A 21,069-nucleotide genomic window follows, 5' to 3' on the forward strand; every position below is an offset into this window, starting at 1 on the left:
GGTTGTCTTCAGCAAGTCTCTATGCCAAGTCCAGGAGTATCGTTTGGGCGAGTCTTGGTCTTGCTGCAACGCGTAATCGAGTTCTCAGACCTGTGCGGGAAATTGAGTATTTGGCGGAAAAGGAGCCAAACAGTACCGACATTTTGAAGACAAACATGTTGGATACATATTATCCAAATCGAAGCAGTCACCTCGAGAATGTTTGTCTGTATGAGGTTCTGCAAAATTACATATTCAAGAGGAACATCAAAGAAGATACTGAGAAAGGAGTGTATGCTGTAATAGGAAGTGAGGGATGTCTGGTCAAGCAAAGAAAATGCCACTTGGTAAACCATCGAAAATTGAGTGGCGAATCTCCTGAAAAAAAGGAGTTTTTCTATTTAGCACTTTTGCAACTTTTCAAGCCTTGGCGTGCAGAAGAGGAACTGCTTGGAGATTTCCTCTGTTACGAAGACTCTTTCAATGCCGCCAAGGAGACCATAGAATGTCCTGCTTTTCCCAAATATGTAGAAATGTTGAATGCGGAAATTGAGCAGGAAGCAACAATTGCAGCCGAGATTGCCAGAGACAGTTCTCAGGACAGTCAGAGTTCTGCTTCATTGAGTCAGGATCCACTAGGAGGACCTGTTATCGAAAATGAAGCTGCCACTGCTATGAATGAAGTGGAAAGAGCCATGGCACATGCTCAGGAGGATGCGGTTAACTTAGAAGAGTTGGAAAGACAACTCAACGTTGAGCAGAGGAAAATATATGACGAAGTTACCATGCAAATTGATCATGGATTAAGTCATGATAAGAAAGAGTGCTCATGTACGTCGTTGAAGCCTGTCCGACTGTACGTGAGTGGAGAAGCGGGAACTGGAAAAAGTTTCCTCATTAAAGCAATTTCATGCTATTTGCAGGAAAGGACAGAGTCATCGCTGTCTTGTGTTGTCACTGCTCCAACTGGACTGGCAGCACAAATTATTAAAGGGATTACTTTACATCGTTTACTGATGCTGCCAGTGGAGCATGACAACAAATTACAATATCACAAGCTATCTGGAGATGCTTGTTTTGAAGTTTCAAGAATCTTGAGGAAAATGAAACTTCTTATCATTGACGAAGTAAGCATGGTTTCCAATGTCATGCTTGCCTTTGTGCATCTGAGGATGCAAGAAGTTCTCAAAACAGAGTATGATGTGTTATTTGGTGGCAAACACATCATTGTTTTCGGAGATCTTTTGCAGCTGACACCAGTGAAAGGGCAACCTGTGTTCAAAATGCTCACGCATGAAGATACCAGGAAGTGCCTAGGCAGCATTGGCAACGTCAATATATGGTTAAACTTCAATTATGCTGAACTGCATGAAAATATGCGTCAGGCGAAGGATGAAGTTTACAAGACTATTCTACAAGATGTTAGAATTGGAAAAGTGACCGAGCATGGGAAAGAAGCTTTACATGCACGATTACTGTCAAATTTATATCCAGAACAAGATGTTGTGCCTGAGAATATTTTTCAGAAAATTACTGAGAAGAAATCTGGAATATGTTTGATGCCAACTCTTGCAGAATGTGCCAAATTTAACAACAAAATGTTGCATTTAGAAAAGCAAGAGATTGTGAAACTGGAAGCTATTGATAGAGTAGAGCATATGGGATCAACAATTATTTTGTCTGAGAATCTGAAAACAAAATTGGATTCATTAGAGAAGAGTATATCTAAAACTGCAGGTTTTGAAAAGACTCTGAATGTGTGCTTGAACTGCCGTATAATTTTAAGAAGGAATTTACATGTTGAAAGAGGTCTGGTAAATGGATCAATGGGTAATGTTGTTGATTTTGTGAAATACAGAAATAGAGATGGAATTGAATTTTTAAAAATTAAATTTGATGGCATTGAGGAAGTACAGCTAATTGGTCGTTGTTCTGCTAGATTTTTGCTTGTAAAAGACTTATATGTTCGCCGTAAGCAGTTTCCTGTTTGCTTGGCATATGCGGTGACAATCCATAAATCGCAAGGTTTAAGTGTAGACAGTGCATTGGTGAATATTGGCAGTTCTGTGTTCAAGGAGGGTATGGCATATGTGGCATTGTCACGAGTTAGAACTTTATCGGGATTGTACTTGATTGAGTGTGATGTCACAAACATTTGTGCGGATCTAGATTGTGTTAAGGAATACAATAGGTTAAGAAGAGAGTATGCGCCACATTTGCCTCAGTATCCTTTGTTTGAGAAACGTGTGGTAGGCCGGAAACGAAGAAATGAGAACAAAACTGGGGAGGTTGTAGCAAAAAGACAAAAAGTCAATGAACCTAAAATTACAAGCAGAAACAAAAAGTATTCTGTTGAAGATGTTGTTGGTTTTCAGTTTGAAAACAGTTCTGGTGTTAACTGCTATGCTAATGTAGTGGTTAATGTTTTGTTTTCTCTAGAAAATGTAAAAGAAGAGATTGTGGTCAATTCTGATCAAAGATTTTGCAGTTTGTTAAATTCTGTGTTAGAGAAATGTAGCACTGATAGAAGAAACATAGAAAGTGTGTCTGAAATTCGAAATCTGTTAGACAGATGTTCAGGCCAAACACAATTCTCTCAAAATATTCAGCAAGATTGTCAGGAGTTTTTAATGTACATGCTTGATGTATTACATGCTGAAGGTGTAGATGTAGATCAGCTGTTTGGGCTTTCTTATCAATGGCAGCATGACTGCGAGAACTGTATGGTATCAAGTACTACTAGTGTAGACTCAGAAAGATTTATATATTTAACTTTGCCAGACAGTAAATCAGTCTCCTTTAATAAGCTAGTAAAAGCAGCTGATCACAACATGGAGTGTAGCCAATGTAAATCTGAAATGATGTCCACATTATTTATACGAACATATGGCCAGTACGTCATTTTAATGTTCCAACGATGTAGGCCTGATGGAACAAAATTGACAATTTTAATTAAAAATTTTGTAGCTTCGCAGTTGTCAATATCAGGAAGGACTTTTGTAACTGCAGCAATTATATATCATGACGGCCCTTCAATAACATCAGGACATTACACAGCTTATTTAAAGTCTAGAAATGGCTGGTCATTCTGCAATGATTCTGTTTTAATTTTCAAAAAAAAATTGCCGTATGACCTTAAAAACTCTTACCTGGTGTTTTTAAAACCAAAATTTTAGGGAAATAATCTCGGGATGTGCTCTGTGGAATTTCAAGAAGTTCTAATGGCTCCTACACAATTTGGCCTTGAGGATACGTGTAGTTCAGAGACATGACTTCTAACCATAGGACTGGACGTCATGGAGAAATATGTGCACTTTGAATGAGTTCAGAAAAACTGTTTCTTTTTATAAGCTAATTGAAGCAGCCAATCAAAACATGGAGTAGAGGGAATGTAAGTCTGCAATGCTGTCTACTGTTTTACATTGCTTTGTGATTAAAAGTGATGTAGAGAATTAAATAATTGTAGTAGTCATAGAGGTAGTGTAAGTCTGCTTCATAGTAAGCAGTATCAGTGTCATAGGAAATGTAGAACATGACTGAGCAAGAAGGGGAAGATATTACTATTCCAGGATTGTGAAAATGATCTTCAACATTTTAATTCTGAAAGTTGCGGAAATTCCAAATGACGGGATTGGCTTACAAGAAATCCAAGAGTTATAAATGGCTCTGACCAGATTTGGCCTTGAGGAAACTTGTGGTAGAGAGCAAGAAGTCATTTATTCGATGTAACGTGTTTTTAAAAACGATGGAGATTTTCTCTCAGAAAGTGGCGGGCTGAAAGTAATAACAGCACAAAAGAGTGTAAGCTGTTCATAGGACATCCTTGGACGTCATGGAAAGTAAGTTAACTTTAAGGAGTTCTGAATTCTGATTTCTGATGTAGTATGGGTTTTTTAAACACAATCATTTTGATTGTGTTTTTTTTTCCCCGCTGTTATATGATGAATACCTTTAAGTCACTGTTTTTAGTGAATTTTGATACATTCTAAGAACAGCAAAAATAAACCATTTAACATGTATAATTAATTCTGTACTGTTTGCATTTATGATGTACATGTAGAACTGTGTAGGAGGCATGGAGAAGGTGAGGCTTCTGTAAGTGTCAAAGGTGTTGCATACAGTGCTGCACTTCTGCGTATTCTTTCATATGCTAGACTACATCTGCACAATGAGATACCTAAGCAAAGGAAACGCAAGTGATGTGATTGAGAAATGAGCAAAATAAATTGCACGTATTTCAATTACATCACCTGTGTTTCCTATCATTACGAATCACATTGTGCAGATCAAGTTTAGGTCTGTCCAGGGAAACATAGGAGGTTTGTACTTTGTTGAAGAATGCAGTGGACATGACTCACTTCATTGGTAGACTTTCACAGATATTATCTCCTCTGTACACTTCAACAAATCTCATCTTGAACTCTGAGTAGGCCTCACCTCAAACAAACCTCTGGATAGGAGACATGTTATTGGCATCCTGAAGCGACACTTTTCTGAAACAAGAGCAATACAAAAGATGCACCATGTTTTAAGATAGGCCTCACTTCATCTGTATCAAGATACTGTTAGTTTAAAATGTATATCTTTAGGACTGTGTAGGGGGCCTGGAGAAGCAGAAGCTTCTGTCAGTGTCAAAGTTGTTGAAAAACTATTTGTCTTTCAATCTTTTCCCTTGTCTTTTGTAATTTTTAAATACATGTTTTAATATTTTTCAAATGTTGGTTCTCTCTTTCACAGATTGAAAGTATAAAAACAAAAAGTGAGTAATTTAACGGCAATTATAAGGTAAATATTTTGTACTCTTTTCGTTACATTTCTATCACATTCACCTACTATTAGTTCCACTGCTTCACTTCTTTAACCCTCAGTTTCCTGCCTTTGCTACTTTCCTCATTCCTTTCTCTATTACCTACTTACTCAACTCCTTCCACTCTTTTTCTCAGTCCCTCTCTTCTCATAGTTCCTCAGTCTTGTTCACTCACTCCGTCTCTATTACTCTTAGTGTCTGTGAATTACTTTCCCACCTTTTTTTTTGGACCGCTTCCCGGGAAGTGGCCCGGTTCGCAAACCAGCAGCGTTACGGGAGTCCACCATTTTGTGTTTCGGTCGAATCAAGATACAAGATGGAGGGCAAATAATGTTCAGAATGGGTAGAAGGGGGCACGGTAGATGTATCTTGACCCCCTTGGTTTTCTGAGGGTGGCTGAGGAGGACCATAGTTCTTCACTCTTGTTCACTCTCTCTGTTTCTATTAATGTCACTGTTTCTGACTGATCAAAAATTTTTTTTTTTTAAAAGAACAGTGACTATAAGGGAAGGAAACAGACAGTTATGTTAAAAGAAAGACAGCTATAGGGAGTAAACTAAGGATACTGTTACCCGCAATCCACTGCTGATGATGTTACTGACCATGTCATGAATGATGTAATATGTGACATCATCAGCAGTGGATTGTGGGTAACAGTATCTCTTGTTTACTCCCTAGAGCTGTCTTTCTTTTCACATAACTGTCTGTTTCCTTCCCTTATACTTACTGTTCTTTTTTAAAAAATATATTTTTTTTGGTTAGCTTCCGGTTCGCGTACCGGGTAGCGCTCCGGGGAGCGAACTAAGAGAAATAGAGGTTGGCAGAGTTCCAAATATTCTACCAATTTTTTTATAACGGGGAGGTAGTTCTGAAAAGAACTTTTTTTTTTATGTTTTTGTTGTTTTATATTTTTTTTAGTATTTTTTGAACATTTTTTTACTTTTTTTGTATTTTCTGAACGTTTTTATATTTTTTTGGGTTTTTTGGGGGGGGGGAAACAAAAACGATCCATTGTAAAGGGCTCAACAGGAGCAACAAAAAAAAAAGAATTTATTTTTTGGGGCATTTCGGACAAACATTAACATGATTCTGAATAGCTCTCATAATCAAAATGATGCTACTTTCCCTGTAGCAAATGAAATCGCCGCAGTGCACGCACACTTGCTTCACGTGCCCAAACAACATTTGAATGTTTGGGATCATCTCCCTCGCCTCTGGTCCCGACACCTCTGGAACAACCGATCTTCTTGCCATCGGAAGGGGATTTTGTTGCTCATCACGTAGCTGGGCAGCACTATAATAATTAGGATGCCACCTACTCATATGCCGATGCATAGTGTAATTGCCGTAACTGTATTTTTTTTCAGTTCCCCTTGACAGTCTATCACCGCATATACGGCAAAACACGTAGCGTGCATTTACTTTTTTTTGCCCCTCAGGAAATTTATAGAATTGCCAAATGTAGTTCTCTTTTCGATTATACCTCCTGGGCTCCTCTGGCAAAAACCTTGGCTCTTCCTCCTCTTCCTCCTCTTCCTGTTCTTCCTCTTCTTGTTGTAAAATTACTTCAGCAGGTGGTCCTCTCTTCTTTGGATTTGGTGGAGGTGGTGGGTTAGAACCAGCTGAAGCTACTAATGAAGCCATGTCACAATGTAAATAAAGGGTCTTTCTCTCACCAAGATGAAAGTCAGAGTGAGGAAAGAAGGAGGGGTTTTCATCATTTGGGAAAAGCAAAAGTTCTAAACCAATGAAAAGTGTTCATTTTAGATCACATGACCTAGTATTACATCATTAGGAAACCAAAAGTGAAATGAACCAATGAAAAGTGTTATTACCGAGTCACATGACCTGCTGTGTTTACGTTACGCGGTCGGCGCCGCGCCGCGGATCGCTTCCGGTTCGCCTACCGCTGCGCTTCCGGGTACGCTAACGTAGCACGTCATATGACGTATCACGCGAGAACGCGAAACGTCATGCTGACGCGACGCGTCACGATGTTGTTTTCTAACGCGACAGTTGCGCAAACGGAACGTTTACCGGTTCGCGGACCGGGTCGCGGCTCCGAATTGAGCTAACGGGAAGCTAACCGGTTCGCGTACCGGGAGCGAAACAATAAAAATTATTAAAAAAAAATTGTATTAAAAACATGTAAAAAATATTTTTCGATTTAAAGAAGAATACATTGTAAAGGTTTTGATATTTGCTATTAAAAAACCATTGAAATTCACTGAAAAAACACCATAGGTTATAGACCATATATAGTTAGGAATTAGCATTTACAAAACCTTGAAAATTCACTGAAAAAACCATAGGTTATAGACCATATATAGTTAGGGATTAGCATTTACAAAACCTTATTTTACTCACACAAAACCATTGAAATTCCATATATAGTTAGTTGTACTAACTATATATCGCGCACCCGCAATCCACTGCTGATCATGTCACATATTACATCATTCATGACATGGTCAGTGACATCACTGATGACATCACTGATGACATCTCAAATGAAATCACTGATGACATCACTGATGACATCTCAATGACATGACTGATGACATCACTGATGACATCTCATTTGACATTACTGATGACATCACTGATGACATCATTCATGTGATAATACGATGAACTTCTTCAGACTCTAAAATAACCTTAGATACACTCAGTGTAAACAGACACTCACAGACTGTCACTCATCCATGGAGTTACTCACACACCTACTCAGTCATGCAAAGAATCAATTACACCTCCATTTCCTCAACTATACAGTTATACATACCTTACTTATTCAAACATATACTAACACATATTTACTCTCTTTTACAATCCCTGATACAAGTTCACAATGATCAATACAGCCACTCACACATTCACGGGCTCTTATGCACAGTTATTTATATATGTCAACTCTCACATGTACTGTGTTTTACATATGTTCTTACTTTGACATGTAGCACTCAGATATCCATTCACTCACCAATGCACTCAGTCAACCGCCCATACACCTGTTTCCACATGCACTTTTGAATCCATATATCTAGTGAATCAACTGCTTACACATCTATGCACAGAGTCATACACCTCCCAGCCACCCACACACACACTCTCCCATACAAATACTTGGGCAACCAATCAATAACCCATATACTTACTCATATAGCTACTGATCAACACATGCAGCAGTTTACAGAACAACAGACATAATGATGCACAAATTAAGACAGTTTACTCACTAACCCATGCACTCAGTGACACACATTTAATCACTCACTCATACAGTCAGTCACACACCTACTAAATCCTTCATCCAGACACTTATACATCCACTCATTCTTCAATATGTAAGACATTTGAGATGTCATCAGTGATGTCATTTGAGATGTCATCAGTGATGTCATCAGTCATGTCATTGAGATGTCATCAGTGATGTCATCAGTGATGTCATTTGAGATGTCATCAGTGATGTCATCAGTGATGTCACTGACCATGTCATGAATGATGTAATATGTGACATGATCAGCAGTGGATTGCGGGTGCGCGATATATAGTTAGTACAACTAACTATATATGGAATTTCAATGGTTTTGTGTGAGTAAAATAAGGTTTTGTAAATGCTAATCCCTAACTATATATGGTCTATAACCTATGGTTTTTTCAGTGAATATATATATGATCAAGCTCCGTCCGCGGAGCGAAACGCGTCAGGGAGGGCACTCGCTCTTGCACTTTTGCTAAATAAACATGGATTGCTGGCACTTGAATTAGTGTGATGGCTTGTTTGATGTTTTAAACTCAAAAAACATCGATTATTGGAGAGGAGGTCTGCGCCTGTTGAAACCGCTACCAGAGGCGGTTAGGACTCTTTGTTTCATATATATATATATATATATATATATATATATATATATTCACTGAAAAAAACATAGGTTTCAGGAGTTATATAGTTAGGAATTAGCTTTTAAAAAACCTTTGAAATTCACTCAAAAAACTATGGGGCATCTTACCAACGTTAAGTGATATTTATCGCTAACGATGCTTAGCAACAAATTTTTTACCGCTAAGCATCGTCAGAAATTATCGCAGATAAACCTTGCTATTATCAAGGTTTATCGCAAATGCGATAAAAAACGGCCGCAATGCATGAATATCGCTGAAAAGTCAGGGATATTCATGCATTACCGAGCTAATGCTCTTAGCCATGTTATCCACCTCCCATTGGATAACATGGCTAAGAACTGCTCAGGGCAGGTGTTAGTTTTTGGAGATATTCGCGCTTAGCGCGAATATCTCCAAAAGTTGGTAATAGGAGATAGCGATGTTAGCGACTGTTTCCAGTCGCTAACATCTTGGCACGCCCACTTTGCATGTCATTAGTGATAAATATCACTGACATGCAAAGTGGGGCCCAAGATGGTCGCTATCTCCTACTAGCGGTCGCTAACTGGTGTTAGCGACAGCTAGGTAATAGGGAGATAGTTTTATCTCCGCTTTCTTGGCTTTTAAAGATAAACCCCCTTGATAATATGCCCCTATAAGTTTTAGTGGTGTTATAGTTAGCTGGACATTTTACTCATACAAAACCATTGAAATTGCTCCTATATAGTTAGTTGTACTAACTATATTTCGCGCACCCGCAATCCACTGCTGATGATGTCACATATTAGATCATTCATGACATGGTCAGTGACATCACTGATGACATCTCAAATGACATCACTGATGACATCACTGATGACATCATCCGGTGAAAGTGGTTTGCTTCGTTATTTAAATATGCATTATATATATAGCAATTTGCATTGAAGAATAAGTGGATATATATAAATAAATATTTGGATGGAGGATTTAGTAGCAGTGTAATTGACTGTTTACTTGACCAATTTATAATGTCTCACTAAATATAGTGGATAGTGACTAAACTGTGTGAATATCTGTATCACTTTGTCAGTTGTTGTGTAAACTGATTCTACAGTTGGTTACTAGCTATGTGAAAGTCTATATTAGTTATTGATTAGTTAACTGAGTATTTGTATGGGAGTGTGAAAGTGTGTGTGGTTCGGTGGGGGGTTTGTGACTGTCCAAAGATGTGTGAATAGTTGATTTAGTAGATATATGAAGTTAAAACTACATGTTCTAACAGTTGTTTGGGTGAGTGAATATCTTTATGGGTGTGGTGATGAGCAAATATATTTCTCAATGGTACAGGTCCAACAAACTAGAAAAATAAAAGGCAGTGTATGTGTCAGTTGTTGTATATAAATAAGTATACATAACACACAATGATTGTGTGAGTGACTGTATGGATAACTGTATACTTGTAACAATGATTTTATAATTCACTAAGTATGACTTACTATCTAAATGAATAGAAGAAGTGATGTTTGTATAAGTGTTTTGCTAAGTAAATATGTAAGTATGATCCATTGTTTGCATAAGTGAGTAGGATGACTTCATATGTGAATAGGATGTGTGCTGTTGTTTAATGTCGATATAGATGCATAAGTATTTTTGATAGTGTTCTATTGTTCATTGACAGCATGTATGAGTGAATCCATAGGTAAGTGATTAGATGTGTGTATACATCTATGAATCACTGAGTGGATTTTTAGATACTTGTATTGCTGTGACAATGGATTTAAATATGATACTCTGTATTTTACAAAGAGTGATGAAAAATTGTAATAGTGTATGAAAAGGTGTATGTGATTGTCACGTGGATGATGTCATCAGTGATGTCATCAGTGATGTCATTTGAGATGTCATCAGTGATGTCACTGACCATGTCATGAATGATCTAATATATGACATCATCAGCAGTGGATTGCGGGTGCGCGAAATATAGTTAGTACAACTAACTATATAGGAGCAATTTCAATGGTTTTGTATGAGTATAATGTCCAGCTAACTATAACACCACTAAAACTTATAGTTTTTTGAGTGAATTTCAAAGGTTTTTTAAAAGCTAATTCCTAACTATATAACTCCTGAAACCTATGGTTTTTTCAGTGAATTTCAAAGGTTTTTTAAATGCTAATTCCTAACTATATAAGGCCTGAAACCTATGGTTTTTTCAGTGAATTCGCAAGGTTTTTTTAAATGCTAATTCCTAACTATATAAGGCCTGAAACCTATGGTTTTTTCAGTGAATTTCAAAGGTTTTTTAAATGCTAATTCCTTACTATATAAGGCCTGAAACCTATGGTTTTTTCATTGAATTCGCAAGGTTTTTTAAATGCTAATTCTATTAGCGGATAACGTTTTTATATATTAAAAGTTTTTTAAATCTCAAATGCCTGCTTTGCTAACAGAGTTTTTAAGCACAGGCTCTTTTGTCTCTGGTGGCCATCTTGGGAGACTGCATATCAGAATGTTTTTAATGAAATATAAGAGGATTTGAGAAGTCACTCAAAATGTGCCCTAATTTTTCTTTCTTCCACGCTAATCATAATTTCTATGGCAAAATGAACCCCCTCATTTTGTTCCTTTGCAAATAAATGTTTTAAGTGTTAACACTTTATTCCAATCAAGATGACTTCAGGTGTGCCATACTTTTGTCATAAGTAAGACTGTTAGCGCTCTAGTTGTTCTTTAGAACACTCTGGGACATTCTGTCATTGGGCTATAGTTGGGCTACATCTGGCTGATATTTGGGCGACATTTGTTTTTTTTTTGTCTCTGGTGGCCATCTTTGGGCTACATTGGGCTACATTGGGCTACATTGGGCTACATTTGGGCTCTAACATATATATAGCCCAATGTAGCCCAATATATATTTTTCAAAGTTATTTTCGTAAAAACCACTGGAGCACATATCTTGAGACATAGCAAAGGCACATCGGGCTACCAATCCCTACAATTTTGCCAAGTTTGGTGGAAAACCATTCAGCCTAGTTGTTCTTTAGAACACTCTGGGACATTCTGTCATTGGGCTATAGTTGGGCTACATCTGGCTGATATTTGGGCTACATTTGTTTTTTTGTCTCTGGTGACCATCTTTGGGCTACATTGGGCTACATTGGGCTACATTTGGGCTATATTTGGGCTCTAACATATATATAGCCCAACGTAGCCCAATATATATTTTTCAAAGTTAATTTTCATAAAAACCACTGGAGCACATATCTTGAGACACAGCAAAGGCACATCGGGCTACCAGTCCCTACAATTTTGCCAAGTTTGGGGGAAAACCATTCAGCCGTTCGGGCTAAAAGTGAGTCCAACCGCCCCATAGAAATTAACATGGGGAAAACACGTTTTGGGCCCCCCCTTTTATCTCTGCCCCCGCTTGACGAATCCCCCCTAAACTTTCAGGGAAGGACCGGAGCGCCGCAAGGCAAAGTGAAGGAAAATTTCAGGAAGATTCCTCAACCGGCGCCAAAGTTATTCCCAATAGAATGTTGTGATTTCCCTATGGAAAACAATCCTAACTATATATACCTACTGGCTATCGCCAGTAGGTAATATATATATATATATATATTCACTGAAAAAACCATAGGTTATAGACCATATATAGCTAGGAATTAGCATTTAAAAAACCTTATTTTACTCACACAAAACCATTGAAATTCCATATATAGTTAGTTGTACTAACTATATATCGCGCACCCGCAATCCACTGCTGATCATGTCACATATTACATCATTCACGACATGGTCAGTGACATCACTGATGACATCACTGATGACATCTCAAATGACATCACTGATGACATCACTGATGACATCTCAAATGACATCACTGATGACATCACATCACAACTGAATGAGTGGATGTATAAGTGTCTGAATGAAGGTTTTAGTAGGTGCGTGACTGACTGTATGAGTGAGTGATTAAATGTGTCTCACTGAATGCATAGGTTAGTGACTAAACTGTCTTAATTTGTGCATCATTATGTCTGGTATTCTGTAAACTGCTGCATGTGTTGATCAGTAGCTATATGAGTAACTATATGGGTTATTGATTGATTGTCCAAGTATTTGTATGGGAGACTGAGTGTGTGTGTGGCTGGCTGGGAGATGTGTGACTCTGTGCAGATCAATGTGTTCTTGTATCAATGATTTATAAGAGAGTAAGTATGTGTTAGAATATGTTTGAAAATGTAAGGTACTCTATGTTTAACTGTATAGATTAGAAAATGGAAGTGTGATTGATTCTTTACAGGACTGACTAGGTGTGTGAGTAACTCCAAGGATGAGTGGCAGAGTGTGAGTGTCTGTATAAGGTGTATGAGTGCATATGATAGTGTTGTAAAGATGAGTGATTGTATGTATGAATGATTGTATGGGTGAATGAGTGAATGTGTGTGTAGACGTAGGAATCAGTGAGTGCGTATGTAGTAACTAGTATTGGTGTGTCAATTGTTTAAAAAAATATATTCTGTATTTAACACTGGGTGTAACAGAGGTTATATTAAAGTGTGAGGAGATGCATTGTATTGTCACATGAATGATATCATCAGTGATGTGACCATTGATGTCAAATGAGATGTCATCAGTGATGTCATTTGAGATGTTATCAGTGATGTCATTTGAGATGTTATCAGTGATGTCATCAGTGATGTCATCAGTGATGTCATTTGAGATGTCATCAGTGATGTCATCAGTGATGTCATTTGAGATGTCATCAGTGATGTCATCAGTGATGTCACTGACCATGTCATGAATGATGTAATATGTGACATGATCAGCAGTGGATTGCGGGTGCGCGATATATAGTTAGTACAACTAACTATATATGGAATTTCAATGGTTTTGTGTGAGTAAAATAAGGTTTTTTAAATGCTAATTCCTAACTATATATGGTCTATAACCTATGGTTTTTTCAGTGAATTTTCAAGGTTTTGTAAATGCTAATTCCTAACTATATATGGTCTATAACCTATGGTTTTTTCAGTGAATTTCATTGGTTTTTTAAAAGCTAATATCTATAGCTGTAAAATGTATTCTTCTTTAAATCCAAAAATATATTTTATATGTTTATTAATAATTTTTTTAAAATATTTTTTTTGTTTCGCTCCCGGTCCGCGAACCGGGAAGCTTCCCGTTAGCTCAATTTGATTCCGCGACCCGGTCCGCGAACCGGTAAGAAATCAACATAGTGACGGTATCGCGTTGCCGCGTAATGCGTCTTATGACGTACTGCGTTAGCGCACCCGGAAGTGCCCCGGGGCGCGGACCGAGGCGCGAAACGCAGCTCCCCGGAAGCGATCCGCGGCGCGAAAGCGCGATGTATCGCGTTGCCGCGAAATGCGTCTTGTGACGTATCGCGTTAGCGCACCCGGAAGTGTCCCGGGGCGCGGACCGAGGCGCGAAGCGGAGCCACCCGGAAGCTAACCGGGGAGCGTTCCGCAGCGCGTAACATGAGCGTGAGAGGTCATGTAAATGTATAGACATTTATATAGCGCACTACTTACCCGTAGGGTCCCAAGGCGCTTCGACCGCTGCGAAACCCTTCCTGGCTTCCCTGAGAGATGGTCCCTTAATGGGTATCTCCAGGGTGAGACCAGGCATCCCCGGCGGTCTGGTGGGGCCGTTAGTGAAGATGAGGCAAGCTAATGCCCAGAGTTGCCGAGTGTGAACGCTGATCAGAGTGGGCACCGAGGCGAGAGAATTATCGAGTCCGCTGACCCTGGTCCAGAAACCTGCCGCGCCGGGAATCGAACCCTGGTCCCGGGCCGTCCTCTGCTCTCGGGTCTGCCGCCTCTAACCAGTGAGCCACACTACCTCACTTGACTTGTTAATAAGACTTTTCATTGGTTCATTTCACTTTTGGTTTCATAATGATGGAAGGCTAGGTCAGGTGACTTAAAAATAACACTTTTCATTGGTTGAGAAGTATTGTTTTTTCCCAAATGATGAAAACCCCTCCTTCTTTCCTCACTCTGACTTTCATCATTGTGAGAGGAAGACCTATTTTGCATGTTGGAAAATGGCTTCATTGGTAGCTTCAGCTGGTGGACCCCCACCACCACCACCACCTCCTCATGGGAAGAGAGGACCACCTCCCCAGGTCCTGACCAACACTGAGGAGGAAGAGGAAGAAATGGATGAGGAGGGAGAAGAACCACAATTTTTAGAAGAGCTGCCCCGGGTTTCCAGAAAGAAAGCCAGTTTCATCTGGCAGTTTTTTTCAATACCTCGTGGCCAAAAAAAAGTCAATGCGAGGTATGTCACCTGCCTCATATGCAAGGAACAATTGTCCAGAGGGACGGACAAAAAATATAGCTATGGAAATCACACAATGCACAGGCACATGACAAGGAAACATCCCCTAAATTACAGCCGGGCGGAAATAAGGGATATGCACGACAATCCAAGACCAACTCCTGTGGCCAGACCAACAATACCGATTTCTCTAACACCAGAAGAGGCACGGGAAACTGTGCCAAATATTAAAGAAAATTTTGGGCACATGATTCACTTATGTATGCACTGTCGTGCATTATTAGCTTGTGGCAACATGAGCATCAATGCACTCAACCTGGCGTATGAACACCATGATTGCCCTAACCGCCCCCAGTAATTTTTTTTTGCTCCTGTTGAGCCCTTTTCAACGCCTGTTTTTTGTTGTTTCCCCCCCCCAAAAAAAACAAAAAAAATATAAAATCGTTCAAAAAAAACAAAAAAAACAAAAAATTAAAAAAAAATAAAAAAAATATATAAAACAACAAAAATATAAAAAAAAAAGTTCTTTTCAGAACTACCTTCCCTTTCCAAAAAAATTGCTAGAATGTTTAGCACTCTGGCAAGCTCTATTTCTTTTGGTTCGCTTCCGGGTTAGCTTCCCGGTACGCGGACCGGGAGCTAACCAAAAAAATAAAAAAAAATAAAAAAGTGTAAGTATAAGGAAAGGAAACAGAGAGTGATGTTAAAAGAAAGACAGCTATAGGGAGTAAAGAAGAGATACTGTTTAATAGATCTATTTACCGAAGAAAAGACAGAAGAGGGTATAATTGTGAAAAACAAAATAGATAACGAAGTGAAAGAAAAAAAAAGAGAGTATAACATTAACAAAGAAGAGTTTCTTGGAGAATGTGAGTGAATGTTCAAAATAAGATTAAAACATGAGGAATAACAGAGAGAAAAAATAGAAAACAGAAAACAAAAAATAACAGAAAAAGATTAATTGAAACAGCAAAGAAATGTAATTAACATAGAGCCATATCATCAACATAGGCAATAAAAGTTTTGCAGCTTTTATTGGCAGAAATGTGTCGCTAAAGCTGCTTTTGTGGCAGAAAACTGCCACTAAAACCACTTTTGCACCAGTTTTCTGCCAATAAAAAGAGCAATAATTTTATTGGCTGTGTTCATAATATTCCCCTTAGTGTGCTTCAACTACACAGAGAAAGCATTATGAACAAGTAGTGATAGAGTGATCAGTCAAAGACACTAAGAGTAATAGAGACGCAGTGAGTGAACAAGAGTGAGGAACTATGAGAAGAGAGGGACTGAGAAAAAGAGTGGAAGGAGTTGAGTAAGTAGGTAATAGAGAAAGGAATGAGGGAAGTAGCAAAGGCAGGAAACTGAGGGTTAAAGAAATGAAGCAGTGGAACTAATAGTAGTTAAATGTGATAGAAATGTAACGAAAAGAGTACAAAATATTTACCTTATAATTGTCGTTAAATTACTCACTTTTTGTTTTTATACTTTCAATCTGTGAAAGAGAGAACAAACATTTGAAAAATATTAAAACATGTATTTAAAAATTAGAAAAGACAAGGGAAAAGATTGAAGGACAAACAGTTTTTCAACAACTTTGACACTTACAGAAGCTTCTGCTTCTCCAGGCCCCCTACACAGTCTTAAAGATATACATTTTAAACTAACAGTATCTTGATGCAGATGAAGTGAGGCCTATCTTAAAACATGGTGCATCTTTTGCATTGCTGTTGTTTCAGAAAAGTGTCGCAAGACACTAAAATTTTAAATAATTGCTTCAGGATGCCAATAAGATGTCTACTATCCAGAGGTTTGTTTCAGGTGAGGCCTACTCAGGGTTGCAGATGAGATTTACACTTGTTGAAGAGTACAGAGGAGATAATACATGTGAAGGTCTACCAATGAAGTGAGTCATGTCCACTGCACTCTTCAACAAAGTCCAAACCTCCTATGTTTCCCTGGACAGACCTAAACTTGATCTGCACAATGTGATTCGTAATGATAGGAAACACAGGTGATTCAATTCAATTCAAAAGTGCTTTATTCGAGTGTTTACTCATAAAAGCAGACAAACAAACACATAATAAAATACAATTAAATTTCTAAGTCAGCATGACTTTAAGCACAATACACATTAAAAAAGAGATTTAAAATAACATTACATCCAGGTATTTACCGTCAAGGTGCAAAGTTCATATTATAAAGTCATATTAAAAAACAATCCAATTACACAATTAAAAATTAATATACATTTTTTTCGTCAGATAGACACCTGGCATGGGAACAGAGAATAGATAAACTAGCAGTCTCTGATCAGCTAGGCAGAGAGTAGTCACCCTACTAGCAATCTCTGCCTAGTTACCCACGCCCACCCCAAGTACTTTGCGGTCGCTATGATAATCCAATTTAGGGAGGTAGTTTTAACGATACGTAGAGCAACCATGCTGCTTTTAGTACCCAAATTTCTACACATGGGGGCCAACCACACACGTCTAGGAACAGAATATGCATGACAAACAAACAAAAAGTGACCCAACGTCTCATTGCCTTCCCCACAAACTGGGCAAGTTGCTGGACCTCCATTTCTCCATTTAGATGTTAAATTACCAAGAGGTAGAGAGCCAGCCCTCATTTGGAAAAACAGTTTCCTGTCCATGGATTTAGTTATAATGTCCCAGTACATTTCAAACATTGGAAACAGTTTAGCTTCAAGGAAGGCAGTCGTCATAGACCCATTATTGTTGTTAAGGAGACTCTTGTTTTCAGCCTGTTCCCAATAAAGGTTTTTTATAAACAGCTTTGATGGAAAGGATGACCCGGTTGGATCAGACCACAATTCACTTAACCCTAGTTCACTTAATGCAGTTCTCAATGATCTAAACCATTTAATTTTATGAAATCGATCTGCTTTGATCACATCAGCAAATCCTTCTGCATATTGTGACAACTCGGGGGTGGTCCAAATTCTACGCCAATATAATATCGGACGAAGTTTACACATAGCCGAGATTTCCTTCCTGCCAAGATCATATCTGAGTGGCAAGAGGGGACTGCTCTGTGGGGTACCAGTTAGTTTTCGGAGGAAGCTATTCTCTGACCTCTGTAGCTCCTGGAGGTTTTCTTGCCCCCACAGCTCTGCCCCATATAGTGCAGACCCTATTGCTTTAGCCTCATATATGATTAGTGGCGGTTTAATTGGCTTAGTTAAGGATTTCGTGTGCTCCTTAATAATGGTACCAGCCAGTTGTTTGTGTCTTAATACTGCCAGATTCAAGTGGTGGTTCCATCTGTTGTCATTTGAGATATGTATCCCTAGATAGGTAAAAGAATTCACAACTTCAAGGCAGCGCCCACTCATGGTTATTTTAGATTTAAAATTCCTACAAGGATTAAAAACCATGAGTTTTGTTTTGGCTGCGTTTACCTCCAAACCATGATCACAACAAAATTTGTCAAAAATTACCAATGCCTTTTGCAGACCACTTGGGGATTTTGATAAAATTAAGGTGTCGTCTGCGAACATTAAAATAGGAACTTTTGCACCAGCAAGTGAGGGAGCATCTACGGGCTCAGCTTGCATAAGGGGAACAATTCCATTTATAAAAAGAGTAAACAATGTTGGTGCCATTGAACAACCCTGCCGAACCCCACGCTCGACAGGGAAGTCAATGGTATCGTTACCATAGCCACCCCATTGGATCTTAGCATAAGTGCCCTCATGAAGTCTCATGATCAAGGTTAAAATAATCATCGGGACCCCCAGGGCTGCCAACACCTCCCACAACTTTGCCCTCGGCACCAGGTCGAATGCAGCCCGTAGGTCAACAAAAGCTGCCTAGAGACTGCATCCGCCCAGGACCACTGTCCGCCATTGTATCAGTTGGAAGCGGAAGACCTGGTCTACAGTGCTAGTTGCTCTGCGAAAACCAGCCTGAAATGGGGATAGGACGTTCTGCTCCTCAGCCCAATCAAGCAGATTATTAATGAGTACACGTCCTACCACTTTTTGGACCGTGTCTATTAAGCTGATTGGGCGATAATTACAGGGTTGGGCACGATCCCCCTTTTTATATACTGGTATAATGACAGCACCCCGCCAGGATACCGGGATTTCAGCCCCCCTGGCTATATGGTTTAATAAAAGGCAGATGTATTTACTCCACCTGTCGGTGTCATCTAAGAAGACATCCGCCGGGACTCCGTCATTACCCGGGGCTCTGCCCCTATGAACAGATTTCAGGGCAATCAGGATTTCACTTAGCATAAAAATATCTTCATCTGCGAACAGATGTATAAGGTTGGAATTACTACCAGGCTGATCTCTGGAAGAGTACTGCTCGCTGAAGAACTTAACCCAGGCATCATGAGGGACATTGTTGTTGGGAGGCTCTGGAGATCTATCATGCCCCCATTTGACAATATGCCAAAATTGTCTAGAATTTTTACTTTCACTAGCACATCTCAGTTTCTGCCAGTGGTCTTCGTCCCAGTCTCTTTTTGCCCTGGCGATACAGTTTTTGTAGTGCTTCCTGGCAGACCGAATCTCACTCAGATTATTGTTTTTGATTGCAGCTCCTAGTTTAAATCTTGCTGCCCTGCAATCTTGGTTATACCACTTAGCTGGTTTAAATGGACAAGCCCTGCTATTTCGAGCGGGTTTTAAGAAAAAGTTTTTGACTTCATCAAAGAGAGTCGTATGAACTTTATTAACATCTTCTTGTCCTTGTTCAAAAGCAGTAATATTTTCCAATGCCAGAATGGCCTTATCTGCCGCTGCACCTATCTTTTCCAGGGCCTGTTGGTCCGTCTTAACACCAGACCACCTTAGCCTACGCATATTATTGGATTGCACGATCGTTGGCGGCACAAGTAAGTCACAAGGGTTTAGAGTGATTACATTAGATGTCCACCAATTATGCGAGACGCATAGCGGGTCGTGGTCACTTTCTATCCTAGCTGTAATTACCATGTCACTGAGAGATGGCCATAACGATGTACTACAGATGACATAGTCAATACGACTTTTGCTTCGCCCGTTATTAAACGTCATGGCGGGAACACGGTCTGATTGGGTTCGGCCGTTCAGGGCTCGTAACCCATGCTCCAAGCACATGCCGTTTAAACCTAGGATATCGGCCGTCCACCGAGTTATCGGGGGGGACTCTAGTGTGGGAATGTCCCAGAGCTTGTCTTCCTCCGATCCCAGAGGAGAATCACCAGTGATGAGAGGTTCGAATGTCCGATTCAAATCACCTGCAATTAAAATGTTTTTTCCTGCAGAATGGGTCTCAAGAAGTGTAAAAAGGCACATTAGAACCTCGGATCTACCTTTGCTACCACCTCTAGCATAGATATTGTATTTATCCATGGAGAGGGGTAAATCACTGGTCAATCTAATAAGCTGGATGTCTTTCTGGTCAAGTTCCACACATTTTACAGCAATTTTTAAAGACTGTCTAACCCATATAGTAAGGCCCCCCATCGGCCGCCCTTTAGGGCCCTTAATAGCAGGAACATAAAAGTTTACATACCCCAATGCAAAAGTAGGCTCACAGGCCCAAGTCTCTTGAAAAATGCAGAGGTCATACTTATTAATAAATTCAAGCCAATCAGCGCTGTCCATTTTGGAAGATATTCCAGCCACATTCCATGACAAAAGATTCCCTGAGATAGGTGTCATAAGAATACCGGGGTTTGTAGAATGCGTGTTTAACACCTTACCCTCAGTAGCCTGATCTATGGTTATAACATTAGATAACCCAGGTAAGTCAACAGTCAGAAGCCCCAAAGGGCTAGTTATTGTAAAATTACAAGCTAAATCAGATGTACTTTTAGCACAAAGAGGCACGGCAGCAGTATTACAGGTAAATGGTTGTCAATCGCAATCGCTTAAGTTAGACAATGCAGAAAAACGATTTTCCAACCCCAGACCCCAGTTCACTGAAGCAACATCCTTCCTCCCCCTCTTAGTCACAATGTTCCATTTGGTTCTTAAAATACTTGAGTTTGGTCCACTTCCCTTTCTAGGATAAAAGAAGTCCAAAGTCAATGGAACAATTGAAGTAGTTCGCCTTTGTGGTGGTAAGATGTTTGGTAGGATGTTAGGCAAGACC

Source organism: Lissotriton helveticus, chromosome 11, assembly GCF_964261635.1.
Source record: "Lissotriton helveticus chromosome 11, aLisHel1.1, whole genome shotgun sequence".
In the NCBI taxonomy this organism is placed as follows: Eukaryota; Metazoa; Chordata; class Amphibia; order Caudata; family Salamandridae; genus Lissotriton; species Lissotriton helveticus.